This window comes from Mustela nivalis, assembly GCF_964662115.1.
Source record: "Mustela nivalis genome assembly, chromosome: 4".
NCBI lineage: Eukaryota > Metazoa > Chordata > Mammalia > Carnivora > Mustelidae > Mustela > Mustela nivalis.
The window spans coordinates 2,909,424-2,927,032 of record NC_139023.1 but is presented as its reverse complement, the minus strand read 5'-3'; the positions used below and the strand labels follow the sequence as shown (position 1 = coordinate 2,927,032).

Below are 17,609 nucleotides of genomic sequence, written 5' to 3'. Positions count from 1 at the left end.
CCATTATGAACACACAGACAACAGACACGGACGTTAAAGACACTGACTAGCACATGAACTTTTTACACGCAAATACTTCAGTCGACCTTTACTCCCTGCTTTACCGCGGAATTCCCACTTTTGAACGTGGCTACTGTCCCCGCTTACCTGCGGACCCTTACTCCCCGCTTTCCTGCGGATTACCTTGCAAGAATCCTTTATTTAGTTCCCGGCTGCCGGCACCATTTATCGCCCTCGACCCGCAAGGACGACAAGAAGCCCCAGTTCAGATGCATCTTCTCTGTCTCTATTTCCGCCAGTCTACACACTTACATACGCTTACCTGACCAATCAGCGAGCAGGGTACAGGAGGGAGCGAATCAGGCTGCGCACCTAAACGAACAACTTCGCTAGCAACCAATGCTGTTTACCTCCTCTTTGGGCGTTCCGCTGAGTCTCACGAGGCAATCCTAACCTGGCAACTAGCCAGGCGCCATCTTTTAATGGTGGAGGCCGCCCTGGCCAGGGGCCCGCCTCCAACAGATTATATTTTATATTTTTAACTTCTTTTATTTCTATTCTTATCTTCATTATTTTCTTCTGCTTCTTTTGGGTTTATTTTTCCTTTTCTAGTTTAAAATGGAAGTTTAGATTATTGATTTGAGATCTCTCTTCTTTTTTAATATAAACATCTAAAGTTATAAATTTCTACCTAAGTACTACCTTAGCTATATTCCACAAATTCTGTTCTCTATTTTTATTTTCTTTCATTTCAAATACTTTCTATTTCTCCTAAAATTCCCTATTTGAATGTATAGGCTGTTTTGACACACATTTAAATTCTAAGTGTCTGTTAACTTTCTAATGTTTGTTCCTGGCTTACTATCTTTCTGATATCTGGTTTTTGCTTGGTATGGTTAGAGAACATACTTAAGATAATTCTGATTATCCTAAATTTGTCAACTTTATGTTCTAGGATATGATGTATTTTAGTGAGTGTTCATGTGCATGTGGGAAGAGATATTTCTACTGTTGTTTGGTCAAATGTTCCATAAGTTAAAATTAAATCTAGCTGTTTGATGATTACTCTACAACTATGCTGATTTTCTTTCTACTCATTCTACTATTAATATTAGAGGAGGTTTTAGGTCTCCAATGAAACTGTAGTAACTGTCTATTTGTCCTTTCAATTCTGTCAGTTTTATGTAATGTAAAGCAGCATTATTAGGTGCATACAGATTTAAGATTATTATGAATTATTGGTAATGTGTCCTTTTGATTATTATAATAAATAATCATTTTTTATCCCTGGTTCTGTTTTTAGCTATGAAATCTATGTGAGCTACTCATGTAGCCATTAAGCTTTCTATTGATTAATGTTTGCAGACATTACTTTTTATCTTTTTAATCTATACATATTATTATATTTGCAATGATTGTTTTGTAGACAGCACAAATTTGGTCCATGGTTTCTTCTTTTTTCCTTAATCCATTCTGGCCATCTCTGCATTTTCTACTGTTATGTTTAGACCATTTACATTTAATGCACTAAATAAGGTGTTTGCATTTAGGTCTACCATTTTATTATTTCTTTTTTGTTTATTTATCTGGCTTGTGTTTCTCTGTTTTCCCTTTCCTGGCTTATTTTGGGTTATGTTAACATTTTTGGGTATTCATTTCAATTTATCTGCTATGTTTTTCGCTATGTTTCTCTTTGCATAGCTTTTTAGCAACTGCTCTAAGAATTGTATCATAATCAGTCATCTTTTCACAGAACGAGTATTTCACCAGCTGAAGCTGAATGTAGCACAAGTGTCCACCACAAGTGTCTCTTCACTCTCTTCCACAATGGAAACCCCATCTGAAAAATGTTCTCACTTCCAGTGTTTTGAGTTGTGGTAAAATACATGTAACATAAAATTTGCCATTTCAACAGTTTTTAAGTGTACCATTCTGTGGAATTAAGTTCACTCACATTGTTGTGCAATCTTTATCAACAGAAGTTTTCATCATCCCTACATGAAATTCTGTACCCGTTAAACTGTAACTTCCCTACCTCCCCCACCCCTGACTACTTTCTTCAAGAATTTGACTGCTCTAATTACTTATATATAGTCACAGGATATTTGTTCTTTTAGGTCTGGCTTATTTCCCTGGCGTAAGTTTTCAAGATTCACCTGCGTTGTGGCTGTATCAGTACGTCATTACTTTTTAAGGCTAAATGTCATTCTACTCTGTGACTATAAAATAATCTGTCTATCCACTCATCAGTTCATGAACATTTGGGTTGTTCCCACTTTTTAGCTGCGATGAATAATTCTGCTTTGAGTATGTTTACACAAGTTTATGTGTGGATATATGTTTTCAACAGTCTTGAATGTATATCTAAGAATAGAATTGCTGGATTACCTGTGTGACTCTATTTAACTTTCTGAAACACTGTCACATATTTGCCAACACTTGTTATTGTCTGCCTTTTTTACTATAGTTACACTAGTGTGTATGATGTGTATTTCGTTACAGTTTTCATTCTCATTTCCCTAATGCGTAATAATGCTGAGCATCTTCTCATGTGTCTGTTGATGACTTTTCTATCATTTTTAGAAAAATATTTATTCAGATCAATTGACCAATCTTTTATTGGGTTATTTAACTTTTTACTACTAGGCAGTAAGAGTTCTTTCTATATTTGAATTACAGGACCATTCCTTACCAGATAGATGGTTTGCAAATTCCCAATTAATTTTTTTTTCTTTGGTTGTGATTTTTTTTCCAAAAAAAAAAGTCCCTGTTCAAATTTTATTTGGCATTTTAGTTGGTATGACACTTAGTTCGTTGCATGATCTTTTTACATTATATGGAAATGTACACAATGTACATATTCTGACATATATGGTACACAAAATAAGATCCTTTGGAACAGTTATGAACAATACATGCAATAATGAATTTATACATTGGATCTGAGGATGTGACTGAATGGAAAAGATGGACTAGGCATGCTGGGTGTTGGGTGAAGGAATCAGAAGTCATAGAACACACAGGAAATACGATCTGGTTTGCAGAGCAACTGCAGCATACACAATATTGGCAGTGGTGCTTCTGAGATGAACCCATTTAGGACTACAAAGACAGGTATCATCCAGCATTAGGATATAGCTTCAGGGTTTGATAAACATTCCTATTTAGAACTTCAGGAAACTGATGTTTTTTTCTTAGGCCATTTTAATATTCCTTGAGTAACAGATCAGATAATAAGGACAATGTGCACAACCTCCAATGAAAATCCTGTTGTAATATAGACAGTGAAGTGGTACAGTAGAAAACTTTAAAACCGCAGCTCCTTTTGGATCCCCCGGAGTGTATCTTCTTCAAACAGGCCTCTTCCTCAGGAGTTAGAGTCACCTTCACAACATCTGAAATTCCATTCTGTCCCAAGATGTAAGGAACACTAAGGAAATATCATCTTTTATTCCAAAGAGACCCTTAATCATGGTGGAAATTGGATGCACCCACCTAAGATTCTTCATTATACTTTCTGCCAAAACTGCCACAGTCCAGGGGCGCCTGGGTGGCTCAGTGGGTTAAGCCGCTGCCTTCGGCTCAGGTCATGATCTCAGGGTCCTGGGATCGAGTCCCGCATCGGGCTCTCTGCTCAGCAGGGAGCCTGCTTCCCCCTCTCTCTCTCTACCTGCCTCTCCATCTACTTGTGATCTCTCTCTGTCAAATAAATAAAATAAAAAAATCTTAAAAAAAAAAAAAAAAAAAAAAAAAACTGCCACAGTCCAATGGCCCAGGAAATGTAGTCTCTCAGTTTGATCACCTCATAGGCACTGTCAACAACCTGTTTGTGACCCCCTTTCCACTGTTCCTTATCTGCATCAGTGCCTAAGTCAGGGGGCAGATTCTTCAGAGAGACACCAGCCATCTGGTGGTAAACCAACGTTTACTCCAGTCCATACAGGCACACTGGAGTCACTGTGCTCCCCAAGTATCCACCCATGACAGCTTAATGGGTGAACTCCCAGCCTTTCCCCCATTAGGTAACAGAACTGGGCTGAATCCAGATTGCAACCACTTCCAATAATATGGTTTTGGGGAAAGCCACTTATCTTCCAAGCCTCACAGGTCAAGACATCCACTGGATTGGAAACAACAAGCAAATTGCAGTTTGGGCTGTATTTTATGATATTAGGAATGACAACTTAAAGAGGTTTATGTTATGCTGGACCTAATTAAGACAGCTTTCTCCTTCTTGCTGACATGACCCAGCTGTGATAATAACCAGCTTGGAATTTGCAGTCACATCATAGTCTTTGCCAGAGACAATTTTTGGTGTTCTAAGGAAAATGCTGCCATGCTGGAGATCCATCATCTTCCCTTTTGTCTCCCATGACATCAACAAGAGCAAGTTCATCTGCTAGGTCCTTCATTAAGATACTGATGGCACAAGCCATGCCAACAACACCAACCCCAACAACTGTAATCTTATTTTGGGGAGTATGTTTTTCCTTAAGATTTTGAATCAGCTGATCTTTGAGAGCTGCCATTTTGGACTTAGAACTAAAAGGAATCGGGAGAGCACGTTGGGCGGGCCAGGGTCAGCGGTGCTTGAGACTGGACCCCAACTTGGTGGCAGCAGCTCTGACTTGGTTGTTTGTGATTTTGGAGTCATGTCATAGAATCCTTTGCCAAATTGAAGGTCATAAAGATTTTAACCCTCTATTTTCTTCTAAAAGTTTTCCAGTTTTTGCTCTTACATTTAGGTCTCTGATCTAAATTTTTAGTTAAATTTGGTATATGGTGTTATATTGTAAGGTTAAATTTGGTATATGGTGTTATATTGTAAGGAATAATTATGTAACTTAAAATGTTTTGAGATTTGGGGGAGTTTTTATTTTTGTTTTAGAGAGGGAATGAGAGTGAGAGAGAGGCAGAGGGTGAGAATCTCAAGTAGGCTCCAGGCCCGATACAGAGTCCAACATGGGACTCGATCCCACAACCCCAAGATCATTTCCTGAGCCAAAATCAAGAGTTGGATGCTCAACTGATTGAGCCACCTGGGTGTCCCAAGACGTGTACATCTGATGATCGATTAGGTACAGACAGAAAATAACACCACAGAGAGGTGTATAAACTTGAAAAAGATTTCTTACACTCATAAAACCTAGAGGAAGACAGGACACACCACTCAGGGGGCTATACAGAAGTAGCTCGCACAGAACTGGCTTACCCAAGCAGGTTTTTATTTTTCTTCAAACACACAGAATGTGGTATCCCATAGGCTTCTGGCCTCCACTTTTTCTGCTGAGAAATCAGCTGTTATTCTTATTGGAGTTCTCTGATAAGTGAGTGATGATCATTTTTCTCTTTCTGTTTTTAAGATTTTCTGCTTTCCTTTGACTTTCAACATATTTACTAGGATGTATCTACTTACTGGTCTCTTTTCAACTATTCTTCTCGTCTCATTTATTCATTGAGCTTCCTGGATGTGTAGGTTATTAATTTTCAATAAATTTGGGGATTTTTCAGCTATTATTTCTATTTTTTCTTCCCATTTCTTCTTCCTTCTGGTACTACTACTACTACACACACATTAGTATACTTCATGCTGTCCAATACTTCTCTGAGGCTCTGTTGATTTCTCTTCTTTCTTTTTTTTTCTCGCTGTTCATCAGCTTGAATAGACCATAAATTCATATTCAAGTCTGCTAATCATTTCTTCTGCCAGCTCAAATCTATAGCTAAGCCTCTCCAAAGAATTTTTTAGCTTAGTTATTTCATTTCACTTTTGAACTCCAAAGTTTCCAACTTTTTTCTATCTCTAATAAATCTCTCTCTCTCTCTTTATATTCTCTATTTCGTGTAACTTTGGCATTATACTTTACTTCAGTCATAGTTTCCTTCAGCTCTGTGAACTAGTTATAATGGTTATTTTAAATATTTTTCTGTTAAATCTGACATCTGGTAATTTTCACAGGTATTTTCAGGTGCCTGCCTTCTTTCCAGTATGTAGGTCATACTTTCCTATTCCTTTTCAGGCCCTATAGTTTTTTACTGGGAACTAAACAGTTTACGTACTATACTGTAGCAATTCTGAGAATTAGTCTCCTGCCTCAGGCTTGTTATCCTTATCCCACCCACATACACATACACACTATTAAGTCTCTGATGCTCTGCGATCAGGGAGGCACAGCCTATGGTCACTCTAGGATGACAATGGTACTAGTAAAATTATCTTCCACCCTTTCCTGACAACAGCCGTTGAACTCTAATAATTCCCAGTATATTGTCCTAATGTTTTCAATAGTGCCCTCATATTTTCCATAAAAACTGAAAAAACAATCCTAAAATTTGTATGGAACTACAAAAGACCTTGAATAGCCAAAACACCTTGAGAAAGAGAACAAAGCTGGAGGCATCACACTTCCTCATTTCAAACTATGTTACAAAGATGTAATAATCAAAACAGTATGGCAATAGCATAGAAACAGACATATAAACCAAAAGAACTGGAATATAGAGCCCAGATGTAAACCAATTAATCTCTGACAAAGTTGCCAAGAACACACAGTGAAGAGAGGACAGTCTCTCCAATAAATGATGTTGGCAAAACTAGATAAATAAGAGAATGAAATGGGCCACTAACTTACACCACTCACAAATATTAACTCAAAATGTATTAAAAATTATATGTAAGGGGAACCTGGGTGGCTCAGTGGGTTGGGCCTCTGCCTTTGGCTCGGGTCATGATCTCAGGGTCGTGGGGTCAAGCCCCGCATCGGGCTCTCTGCTCAGCGGGGACCCTGCTTCCCCCTCTCTCTGTCTGCCTACTTGTGATCTTTCTCTCTCTCTTTCTCTCTGTAAAATAAATAAATAAATAAAATATTTTTTAAAAATTTAAAAAATTATATGTAAGATCTGAAACTTTAGACTGTCTGGAAGAAAACATAATAAAAAATATTCCTGATGTTAGTCTTGGCAATGATTTTTTGGACATGACATCAAGAGCAGAGGCAAGAAAAGCAAAAAATAAGCAAGGGGAAACTATACCAAACTACAAATCTCTGCACAGCAAAGAAAATAAACAAAAACATAAAAAGGCATCTTATTTAATCAGAGAAAATATTTGCAAACCATCTATCTGATGTGTGATCAACATCCAGAAAGATAAGGAACTCCTAAAATCGAATAGCAAAAGAATAAACAACCTGATTTAAAAATGCAGAAAAGACCTGAGTAGACAGATACTCAAAAAGATGCTGAAAGACAAACATATGAAAAGATGTTCAACATCACTAATCATCAAAGAAATGGAAATCAAAACCACAATGAGATACCACCTCACACCTGTTAGGATGGCCATTATCCAAAGAGAAGAGATAACAAGTATTAGCAAGGATCTGAAGAAAAGGCAACCCTTGTACGTTGTTGGTGGGAACGTAAATTGTATAGCCATTGTGGGAAATAGTATGGAGGATCCTCAAAAAATTAAAAATAGAACTACCGTAAAATCCAGCAATCCCACTTCTAGATATATATCCAGAGAAAACAGAGTCAGTATCTTGGAAGATAATATGCACTCCCATGTTCACTGAAGTATTACTCATCATAGCTAACATATGGAAACAACTAGAGTCTCCGTCAATGGGTGAACTGATCAAGAAAATGTGGTACACAGACACACACTCAGACACACACATGCACACAGCCGGAATATTATTCAGCCATAAAAAGAAGGAAATACTGCCACTTTTGAAATGAGGAACCTAGAGGATATTATGCTAAGTGAAATAAACCAGAAGGGAAAGACACGTACTACATAATTTTACATAGATTGTTTAAAAATGTAATCAGAGAAAATATTTGCGAGCCATCTATCTGATCCTAATTATCAGGGCACTCCACATTGGGTATAGAAATTACTTAAAAATAAAATCTTATAAAGAAAGGGTTCCTGAGTAACTCAGTCATGAACTTTGGCTCAGGTCATGATCTAAGGGTCCTGGGATGGGGCCCCACATTAGGCTCCCTGCTCACCGGGGACTTTGCTTGTCCCTCACCTCTGCCTCTTCCCACCCCCACTCAGGCTCACTCTCTAATAAATACAATCTTTTTTTAAAAATTTGTTAAATAAATAAAAATTAAATAAATTTAAAAGGTCAAACTAATGGAGACAGAATGGAATGGGGGTCACCAGGGGCTGGGGTGGGGAGGCAGGGAGGTGGGAATAGGGAGATGTTGGTCCAAGAATACAAACTTAACAGTTATAAGATGAATAATTTGAGGATCCCCTGCATAGCCTGGTGAATACAGTTAATAATACTGTATGGTATACCTGAAATTTGCAAAGAGGGTAGATCTTAAGTGTTCTCACCGGTTTAAGAGGTAATAAATCTATTAATTAACTTGATTGTGGTAATCATTTCACAATGTACATGTTTATCAAGTCATCATATGCTATAAATATATACAATTTCATGTGTCAATTATAACTCAATAAAGCTGGAAAAAAGGAAAAACAAAAAAGAGTTCCCAGCAGCAGACTTCCTCCACAAACTAATCCAATCCTACTGTGGCTCCTTGGAAAGAACTGTTTCTGAGATCAGTATTTGATATTTGTACTAATCCCAAAAGGACTTCTCCCAACGCTTTCATTCTGCAGCTCATTCCCACGAACTAGCTGGCTTACAGTCTCAGCTACACTAAATACCCTTCCAGGCGCCTCTCATCACAACTCACACAACAGACACTTTGTCTGTCTGTCTGTCTGTCTGCTTGTTTGCAGTGGTCTCTGTATCTACCCCGTGGCTGGAGCCCACAGCCCCGAGATCCAGGGTCCCGCGCTCCACCAACTGAGCCAGCCAGGTTCCCCACAGCTACACTGCTCTGGCAAGCAGCCCTTAGGTTTAAACTTCCACCACTTCATGACCGGCTTCTCCCACCTCCACCCGCAGGCAGAATTTCTGAGCCCGGGCTCTGAGGGCAGGAACAATGACCAGCCTCTGGGTGACACTGGAACTCTAGGAGACGAGTGCTTGGTGGGGTTGGAGGGCAGCAGTCTGCTCAGCTTCCTCTCCTGGTATGGAATCTCTGCCTCTAAGACTGAGGGAAGGGCTCTGGGGCCCCAGGATTCCCAATACACCACACCCAACCCAAAGTCAACGGTCTCTTCCCCAACAAAGGGTTGGGCGTGAGAAGGAAGCTCTGACCTCCCCCCACACTCATCCGAGCTAGCCCCAGCAACCGACAGCCAGGGGCCGGAGGGGTAAAGCAGCCACCTTGCTCCTATTGCAGAGAAGATCCTCCCGTTGGGGGCTGCAGGATAAAGCCCGCCCGGTGCTGTCTGCTGTCGGCTGCAGCAGTCTGAGTTGAATCTATGCCCCAGCGAGCTGGGAAGAGGCAGCAGGGAAGTGGTCTTCGTTCACATGTCACGGTTTCATCCATCTTATCAAATTTTTATGGAGTTTCTTGCACAGACCTTTCTTAATTTGCTGTTTGCCTTTAGGACGACTTCTAGAGGCTTTAAAAGACTTTTTTTTTTCTTTTTAAAGATTTTATTTATTTGTCAGAGAGCACACAAGCAAGGGAAGGAGCAGGCAGAGAGAAGCAGGCTCCCCACTGAGCAAGGAGCCCCATGCGGGGCTTGATCCCAGAACCCTGAGATCACGACCTGAGCCGAAGGCAGACCTTTAAGTGACTGAGCGACCCAGGTATCCCTAAATGACTTTTTTTTTTTTTTGTATATATATAATTTTCACTAGTTTCACTGGGGGCTGGCTCAGCAGAGCTCCCCAAGCTATCATGCTGGAAGTTGGCCTGTTTCGGTCAACTGTGCTGTTTGGTTATATACAGTAATATACAAGTTATATACAATAATTCATCCTTGCTTCTCACTAACTTTTCTAGAGTTAACTTGTTTCTCTCCATTAAAACAGTGACTGCCAATTTTATATCAGTACTCTCAACTTCTCAAAGTCTTCATTTCTAGAAATTCAGAAATGAGGCTTTTGTTTATATTAATATCTGGAGTGAACACTCAAGATTCTGATACTAGTTATGATATGTATCTAAAATGAGGAAAGAAGCATGTTTCTCCACCACGGTCCTTGTTCGTCATTTTATCTATGGGATTATTAAGGTTTAGGAGGAAAGGACCACCGGGAAGGCAAAGTTGGAAAGAGGAAGTTACTTCAGTTTGAAGCCCACATAGACGCTGAACTCTAGGGAAGGCATTAGAATGACTTCCTGTTGCTGTGGGATTAATGTGTTGGGAGTTAGTCACCTTTTGCTGAAGTCTGGCTGGCTTCCTTGAAAATAACAGTCAGCAAGTGACTAACCAGGCCTAGCAAGACTGATCCTGACACAGGAAGCCACAAAATGATGGAAGACCTGGGGATGTCCAGAGGAAGTTCGGAGGGCGTACTCTCAAATTCTTCCCTGTCTTGGTTTACAAAACCTGCCAAGACCTCTGGCAATCTCTCATGAGTGCTGGTCAGGACCTTTCAGCCAAAGAGCTCTGAGAGATGATGCTTCAAAACTTGGATGCTTAGGTTTACAAAGCCTGCTAGGATTTTTTTTGTTTTGTTTTAAGATTTTGTTTATTTATCTGAGAGAGAGGCAGCGCATGAGCATATGGAGGAGGCAGAGGGAGAGGGAGACCCCCTCTGTGAGCAGGGAGCCTGACCTGACGCAGGGCTCCATCCCAGTACCTGGGATCATGAATGGGGCCAAAGGCAAACGCATAACTGACTGGGCCGCCCAGACACCCCTAAAGCCTGAAAGTAAGTTTTTACTTTCAGCTGGAATTGTGAATTTCGAGAGCTGTTTGCAGAGAGGGTTCTTGAAGAGTCTATTACGAGTAGGAATAGTTGTTTGCGAGTTTTACGCCATCGTCGCCCTGAGATCCACTCTCCACCCTTCCAGGCCTAGTTCTGAGTCCTCAGAAGCTGACCCAGGCAGGTTCGGCACCGTTCCAACACCTGACCGCCTAGTTTCCAGGTGGGTTTAGCCGATGTTAGACAGACACAAGAAACTGGAAAGTTGGGGACGAGAGAGGGCAGCATTCTTCCTTGCCTCCGCCTTGCCCTGCGGCCGCCTCTCCCGCAGCAGCTGATCTCTGCGGCTCTCGCCAAGCCCCTCCTTCCAGGTTCCAGCTCTTACTGAGCCCCAGAAACACCAACCGCTTTCCCAAGAGCTTCTTGCTAAACTGCTTCTGAGTGCTTCGTGTCTCATTTATTCCCACTACCATGCCCATGTGTTTGAAAAGAGTCCCTTCATTTGGACCGAATTCTGTTTCCTTCTGGGTCCCTATTGATTACTACACCTAAAAATCTATGTGGGGTCTTATTTCTAAGCCTCACCACAACCCTGCCAGACTTTACTAACATTATTACACATTTACAGGTAAAGGACACTTGATTCAGACAAGTAAAATGCCCAAAGTCACACATCTAGTAATCCAGAGTTGGGATTACAACAGTAGTCCTAATAAAAGCTACTTTCCTTATTTCATTTAAATTGGTACACAGGGGCACTGGGCTGGTCCAGTCAGTCAAAGCCTCCGACTCTTGGCTTCCGCTGGTCTGATGGTAGCTTCATGAGACGGAAACCTCACTGGGCTCCATGCTCAGTGCAGCCGGTTTGAGTTTCCCTGTTCCTCTCCCTCAGCTCTTCCCCTCCTCAGTCACCTGCCTGCACTCTCTCTCTCTCTCAAAGAAGTAAATAAATCTTTATCTTTTAAAAATATTCTATTTATTTGTCAGAGAGCACACAAGCAGGGGGCGCAGCAGACAGAGGGAGAAGCAGGCTCCCTGCTAAGCAAGGAGCCTGATGCGGGGCTTGACCCCAGCACTCTGGAATCATGAACTGAGCCAAAGGCAGATGCTTAACTGCTTAACTGACTGAGCCACCCAGGTGCCCTAAATAATTTTTTTTTTAAGATTTTATTTATTTGACAGAGAGAGAGAGAGATTACAAGTAGGCAGAGCAGCAGGCAGAGAGAGAAGGGGAAGCAGGCTCCCCGCTGAGCAGAGAGCCGGATGTGGGGCTCAATCCCAGACCCTGGGATCATGACCTGAGCCAAAGGCAGAGGCTTAACACACTGAGCCACACAGGTGCCCCAATAAGTTTTTAAGTAAGTAAGTAAATAAGTAGTTGTAAACAAATTCTACTTCCATTTTCCCTGAGTTTATTTAAATAAAAGTCAGATTTTATGTCACCTATTTCATGACTATGTTAAGCTTGAGCCCTTATTCTGAAATAGAATTTGATGAAATTCACAAAGAAACTGTTAAATTCAAACACAAGTATCCCTAACTGATAAGTTTCAATGACTATAGAGAGAAAAAAAGATTCTTACTTAAAACAATGATAAAACTTGAGAATCTGCTCTGGCCTGGTGCTAACATTAAGTCTTCTTCGCCTTCAATTTTTTGGCAGACACCCCGGGCTACACGTCAATAACTATTCCTAATTCCCTTACCCTATCTTTTTGCACTTTGAGAACCAGTTCCCCCAGAGTGTTTTGTAGTTATCTGTGGCTAGGTGACTCAGGTCACCTGAAAAATGTTTCCAGGTCACCTGGAAAATGTTAAGTTTTTCTTTTACTGATAAAAGGAAAGAATTATTTTTCTTTGCCCCTGTCCCCTAATGCATGCTTAGAACAATGGTGTGATGTCTGGAATTACAGCAGTCATCTTGTGCTCACGAACCAGTATAAGAATGCCCCAAATATTTCATAGCATGTACTTATACTAGAAAGAGTATTATCATTTTATACATTATATATGAGTACACATTCAATAAAGAGCTGTTAGACTTAACTTAAAAACGTCATTCTGCAAACCCTCAAACCTCTGAGTTTTGTTATTGCTTTATTAAATACTGGCTGGATAAAAAGAGTATTTATAAAATATACGTATGGCATAAAGAAAAAAATACACTGACCAGCTAGGTAATCATCACCCAGCCTAAGAAAAAGGACAACTCAGAGGCAAGCTTTATCCTAGATTTAACGTTTATCCATCTTTTGCCATTTTAATAATCCCCTTTGCTTTCTTTTGTTCATCTTTATCCCTTCTGAAAGGCTAAAAATTAAGACCTTTAGCTTTTTTTCTCCGTGCATGTTGCTAATATATGAAACACTGTGGTCCCAACACACTTCGTGTTTGCAAATCCAGGAGGCAGCCTGCCGGCTCCCTCTCTTCTCAAATTACAAGGCAAGGAGAGTGGTGCAGCGTTAGACCCGCAGGTTGCAAGGTCATCAGAAGACTTGAGGAGGGTCACGGTTCACCTTCTCGGAGCTAGTTAGAGGAACAGGTACACACGGGATGCCTGGGGGGTCTTACCGTTGGGGTGGGGGGGGGTGTGTGGCCTCTGTATTCAGGGAACAAACTTTGGGGTTTCCAGAGGGGTTCCCCCGCCCCTCCCTCCGCTCAGTCCTAGGCAGGCGGACCCGGCCCAAGCCTCCCTCCGGATCCCGCATATGCTTTCTCGCTAGACGACTCTCCGCGCCGCCATCTGCTCCGGGGGCACCTGCGGGGCGCCCCGCCTCCCCAGCCCCGCTTCCAGCCCTTCCCGTCGCAGCACATCGTCTCCGCGGCCCCGCGCCAGGGTGGCAAGAGCCGTCCGCGGGCGCGCGCGGGGCGGGCAGCGAGCGCGGGGCGGGCAGCGGGCAGGGGGCACCCGGCAGGGCTGTGCACGCGGCGGACCGGGCCCCGCGCCGTCGAGCGCCGTCCGCGCCCGCCAGATGCGCCGCGGGGGGACGCGCCAGCACTCCCGCACGACGCCGGCCACCGCACGCGCGACCGCGGGGGAGGGGCGCGGGTCTCCTGCCGGGGGTGCGGCGGGTCTGGTTCCGTCTCGGGTCTCCCGCCCCCGCCCGCACCCCCGTCGGCCCCCACAGCCGGCCGGGACCGCGGCCCAGGGCGTGCGCGAGCGCTCTGCCAGGGGCGTCACGCGTCCCCTTCCCCCGCGTCTGCCCCTCCCCCTCCCCCGGCTCCCGACGCGGTTTTCCCTTCGAGAACTGACCCCACCGGCGGGGCCTGCGACGACACGGGGAGGAGGATCCGCACTCGGTACCCCCCTGTCTCGTCCCGGCGCCGCACGTGCCCGTCGCCTCCCCCTCCCCTCAGCATCCCCGGCAAACGGCGCTGTTGTCCCCGGGGGGACCGTCAGCGCCCAGAGCCCCCGCCGGACGGGACGGCTCGCTCAGGGGGGACGGCCGAGGCGCGAGGACGGGGACGGAGAACGCGTGCGACCGCGGCCCGGGGCCCCCACGGCCCTCCACGGCGCGTCCCAGAAGGCGGGGGGAGTCGCCCCGTCGGCGCCCGCGCTTCCCGCACTGCGCGCCGCCCCCGCGCCGAAATCGGGCGGCTCGACCCGCCGACCTCCGCGGCCCCCGGGCCGGCCCCGCCCGCCCTCACACACGCTCCCGTCCCCGCTCGCGTCCCCGCGCCCGCCCCCGCGCCGCAGGCCCGGCTCCCGCAACCCCCGCCTCCGCCCACGGCCGCGGCTCCAGACGGCCGCTCCCGGGCTGCGCTCGAGACCCCCGACGCCGCCCGCGGCCGCCCCCCTCCCGGCTGCTGCGGCAGGGACCGGCCGGACCGCCGTGCGCCGAGGGCGGCTCGTCCACAGGCCCGGGCCGGGGCAGCAGCGCGGCCGCCGGGGGCCCTCGGGAGCGGGGCGCGGGGACGGGAGCAGGCGAGCAGACCGGTCGGCGGCCGCCGGGAAGGCCGCCCCCTCCGCCCGCTCACCCCGCGCGCTGCCCCCCCCCGCTGCCCCCCCCCGCTGTCCCCTCCCCGCTGTCCCCGCGCGCTGGCCCCGCCCGCCGTCCCCGCCCGAGCTCCCCGGGCCCCGAGCATCGCGCGGCGGCCAGCAGGGGGCGCCCATCCGGAGCCGGGGCCGCTGCGGGCTGCGCGGGGCGTCGCGGCTGCCGGGGGAGGCGCGGGTCGGAGGGGCGCCCCCTGCTGGCGGACAGCGGTAGTGCCCGGGCCGTGACCTTCTGGGTCCCGGGCTCCCCTCTTCCTCCCGCAGCAGCCGGGAGGGGGGCGGCCGCGGGCGGCGTCGGGGGCCTCGAGCGCAGCCCGGGAGCGGCCGTCTGGAGCCTCCTCCCGCCTTCCTCCCCTCATTTCCTATTTGTTTCTCCGTTTTCCTTGCGTGCGGGCTTCCGCCCTCCCCGCCGTCCCCCTCCTCCCCCGGAACCGTCCTCTCTGCCCCGGGCCCCTCCCTGGCTCGGGGCGGGTCCGTCGCCCACGGGTGCGTCTCCCGCCCCGGCCCCGGTCCTCCCGCGGACGCCGCTCTTGGCGCCCGAGGACGCGGCCCCGAGTCCCGAGGCCGGCGGGCGGCGCTCCTTGTCTCCCGGTGCGGGACTGCGACTCCGCGGGCCGGGGAGGGCGGCGGTCGGGAGCGGCTTCCCCGCACACGGAGTCCGGAATGGGCGCGTCTCGGAGGACGTGGTGCGGGGCAGAGGCTGGGGCCGAGCCGCTTCTTCCACGCAGAGTCAGGCCCCTCGAGGGCCTCTTCCCCTCACACACCCTAAAAATCAGGTCGGCCTCCCGGACAGTTCCCGCTGCTTCCTCCTCCGAGCCGTCTGGCTGGATGCGGGGGCGCGGGGCGCGGGGGTGCGGGCGGGGGGTGCGGGGAGGCCTGGCGTCCGCGCGCACCCGAGGTCCCCGCTGACCCCCGAGGCCGGCGCCGCAGACCCCGCCCCCCGCGCCACGGCCCTGCGCACCGGACCCCGCGAGCTCCCTAAGCTCCCGCACAAATCCCCCCGGCGGGCGAGTGCAGCGCGTGTGCCGCCGCGTCTGCTCCGTAATCCCGCGCGCGGCTCTGGAAAGCAGCCTCGGAAAGGGGCGTCGCTAATCCCTTCCACGGGCCAAGGCAGTCTGGGACCTGCGAGACCCCTTCTCCCGCGGCTGCCGAGAGCCTCCCCAGAGGGATGTTCCGAGACAGACGTGCGCCCGCCCGTGCCGTCCGGGGACGCCGCCCGCCGCAGGCTCGCCGCGGGGAGGGGAATCCCCGGCCGGGGGTCGCGACGCTCCGCAGGGGCAGCGCCAGAATGGGAGGAGGGGCAAGGGAGAGTGAGCTGCCGGCGGGCACCTAACAGGGTTGGGAGCCCGAGAAGAAACCCAGTGCCCTCTCCTCTGCAAGCTTGGGACCAGGGGACCTCGTCTGGGGGGTGCCTCCTCAGGAGGGCGCTGGGAGAGGCAGCGGGGCCCACCCACAGCACGCAGGGGTCAGGGTTTGCCCGCCCCACCCCCAGGCCTGTTCCTCCCCCTTGAGCCTTCTTTCTCCTGTTCAATTAATCCTATTTCCTTTCTCCCATTTTGTTCAAAACTGTCTTCTAGTCCTTCATAATCGTAATTTGCACCATTGCCTTTTATCTGTGATTAATTGAGAAATCGACAAAGATAATGGAGGGTCGCGCCCATAAATTAGCTTTAGGGACCGACACACAGACAGACAGACGCAGCCGTGTGGGTGGGCCCTGTCAGTCGCCCGCGGAGCCTGGTGGGGGCCGCGCCGGCCGCGAAGGAAGGGGCTGACAAGAGGCGCGGGTGCGCGCTGCGCGGAGCGTCTGCTCTGAAGTGACCCCAGTGGGCGCCAGCAAGGACTTCTCGCCGCACTCACTGGAGGGTCTCCTGTGATTTTTAGCTTTTCCTGTCTGAGCCTAGAAAAGAAGAGAGGAAAGGATTCGGGTGGGGTGAGGACGGGACTCCTATCTCTGCCCCAGAGGCCTCCCTCCCGGCAGAGGAACAGATCTGAAGTCGGGTTTTTAGGCTGGGGTCTGTTTCTTCCAGGGATGGAGACTGGCATTTGCTCTTGCATCCTTTCCTGCCCTCTCCACTTGCCTGCCAGTCCGAGGAGAGAGAGGAAGAGAAAGAGAGATTGAGCGACTCCGCGGTTGCGACCACACCTAATCCCCTGGCCTCAGAGAAGTACCCTCCGCGCCGACCCCTCTCTGCTCTCGGCAGAGGCGCAGGCCGGTCCGGATTCTGTTCTCCTCCAGGAAATGGATCCCGCCTCCCAGACGGCTGAGGGGGGCACTTTGCCACTCTTCACAGCTTCGCCCCAGCCCCTTTAGCTTTCAATTGAAAACCAATTAAAGGTTTCTATAAATCTGTTAGCTCCCCTTTTATCTGGGGACCCCTGATGCATGCGGTGCTGCCCTTTCGATGCCTCTTCCGTGTTTTGTTTTACAATTGTTGTATCAATATAATGCGGCCTTTCTTCTCCTGTCTCTATAGATACAGATACACAAGGAAAACCAAAGCTATTCAGTCTCGTTTGTCCAGCAGCCGAACAGTGCTGCCCTTTCTCTGCTGCCGCTCTCGCTGCTTCGGGAGCAGCAGTTATGGCAGAAGCAGATGGCTACTGATTGGGGGAGCTTTGTGGCTCGGATACTGAATACTTTATGGAAAAGGGCTTTATCATGCTTCGCTGAGCAGAGGAACAAGGGGGTGAGATTTATGCCCAGGAAAAATCAATCTTTTCCAAGTTGTGGCCCCTTCTCACCACTTGTCTCTTTTGCTGGTGGGGGGGTGGGGCACTGAGGAGTTGGTTTTATTTTATTTTATTCTCTTTTCTGCTAACAGCACTTTTTAGTGAGAGTCCGAGAGGAGAGCAGA

The 17,609-nt window shown here is 47.7% G+C and overlaps 1 long non-coding RNA gene and 1 pseudogene across 2 annotated transcripts; one reads left to right on the top strand and one right to left on the bottom strand.

The window, feature by feature from the left end:
- Positions 1-3,307: 3,307 nt before the first annotated feature.
- Positions 3,308-4,529, bottom strand: LOC309862440 (L-lactate dehydrogenase A chain-like; annotated as a pseudogene). The gene is made up of 3 exons: positions 4,294-4,529; positions 3,762-4,120; positions 3,308-3,546 (listed from the first exon to the last, which is right to left on the bottom strand). The product of its transcript is annotated as an L-lactate dehydrogenase A chain-like (transcript).
- An 8,426-nt stretch (positions 4,530-12,955) lies between these two features.
- LOC309863462 lies at positions 12,956-17,102 on the top strand. Its single transcript, XR_014311057.1, has 2 exons — positions 12,956-13,299; positions 16,782-17,102. It is a non-coding gene; the product is annotated as an uncharacterized lncRNA (long non-coding RNA).
- The last annotated feature ends 507 nt before the right edge of the window (positions 17,103-17,609 follow it).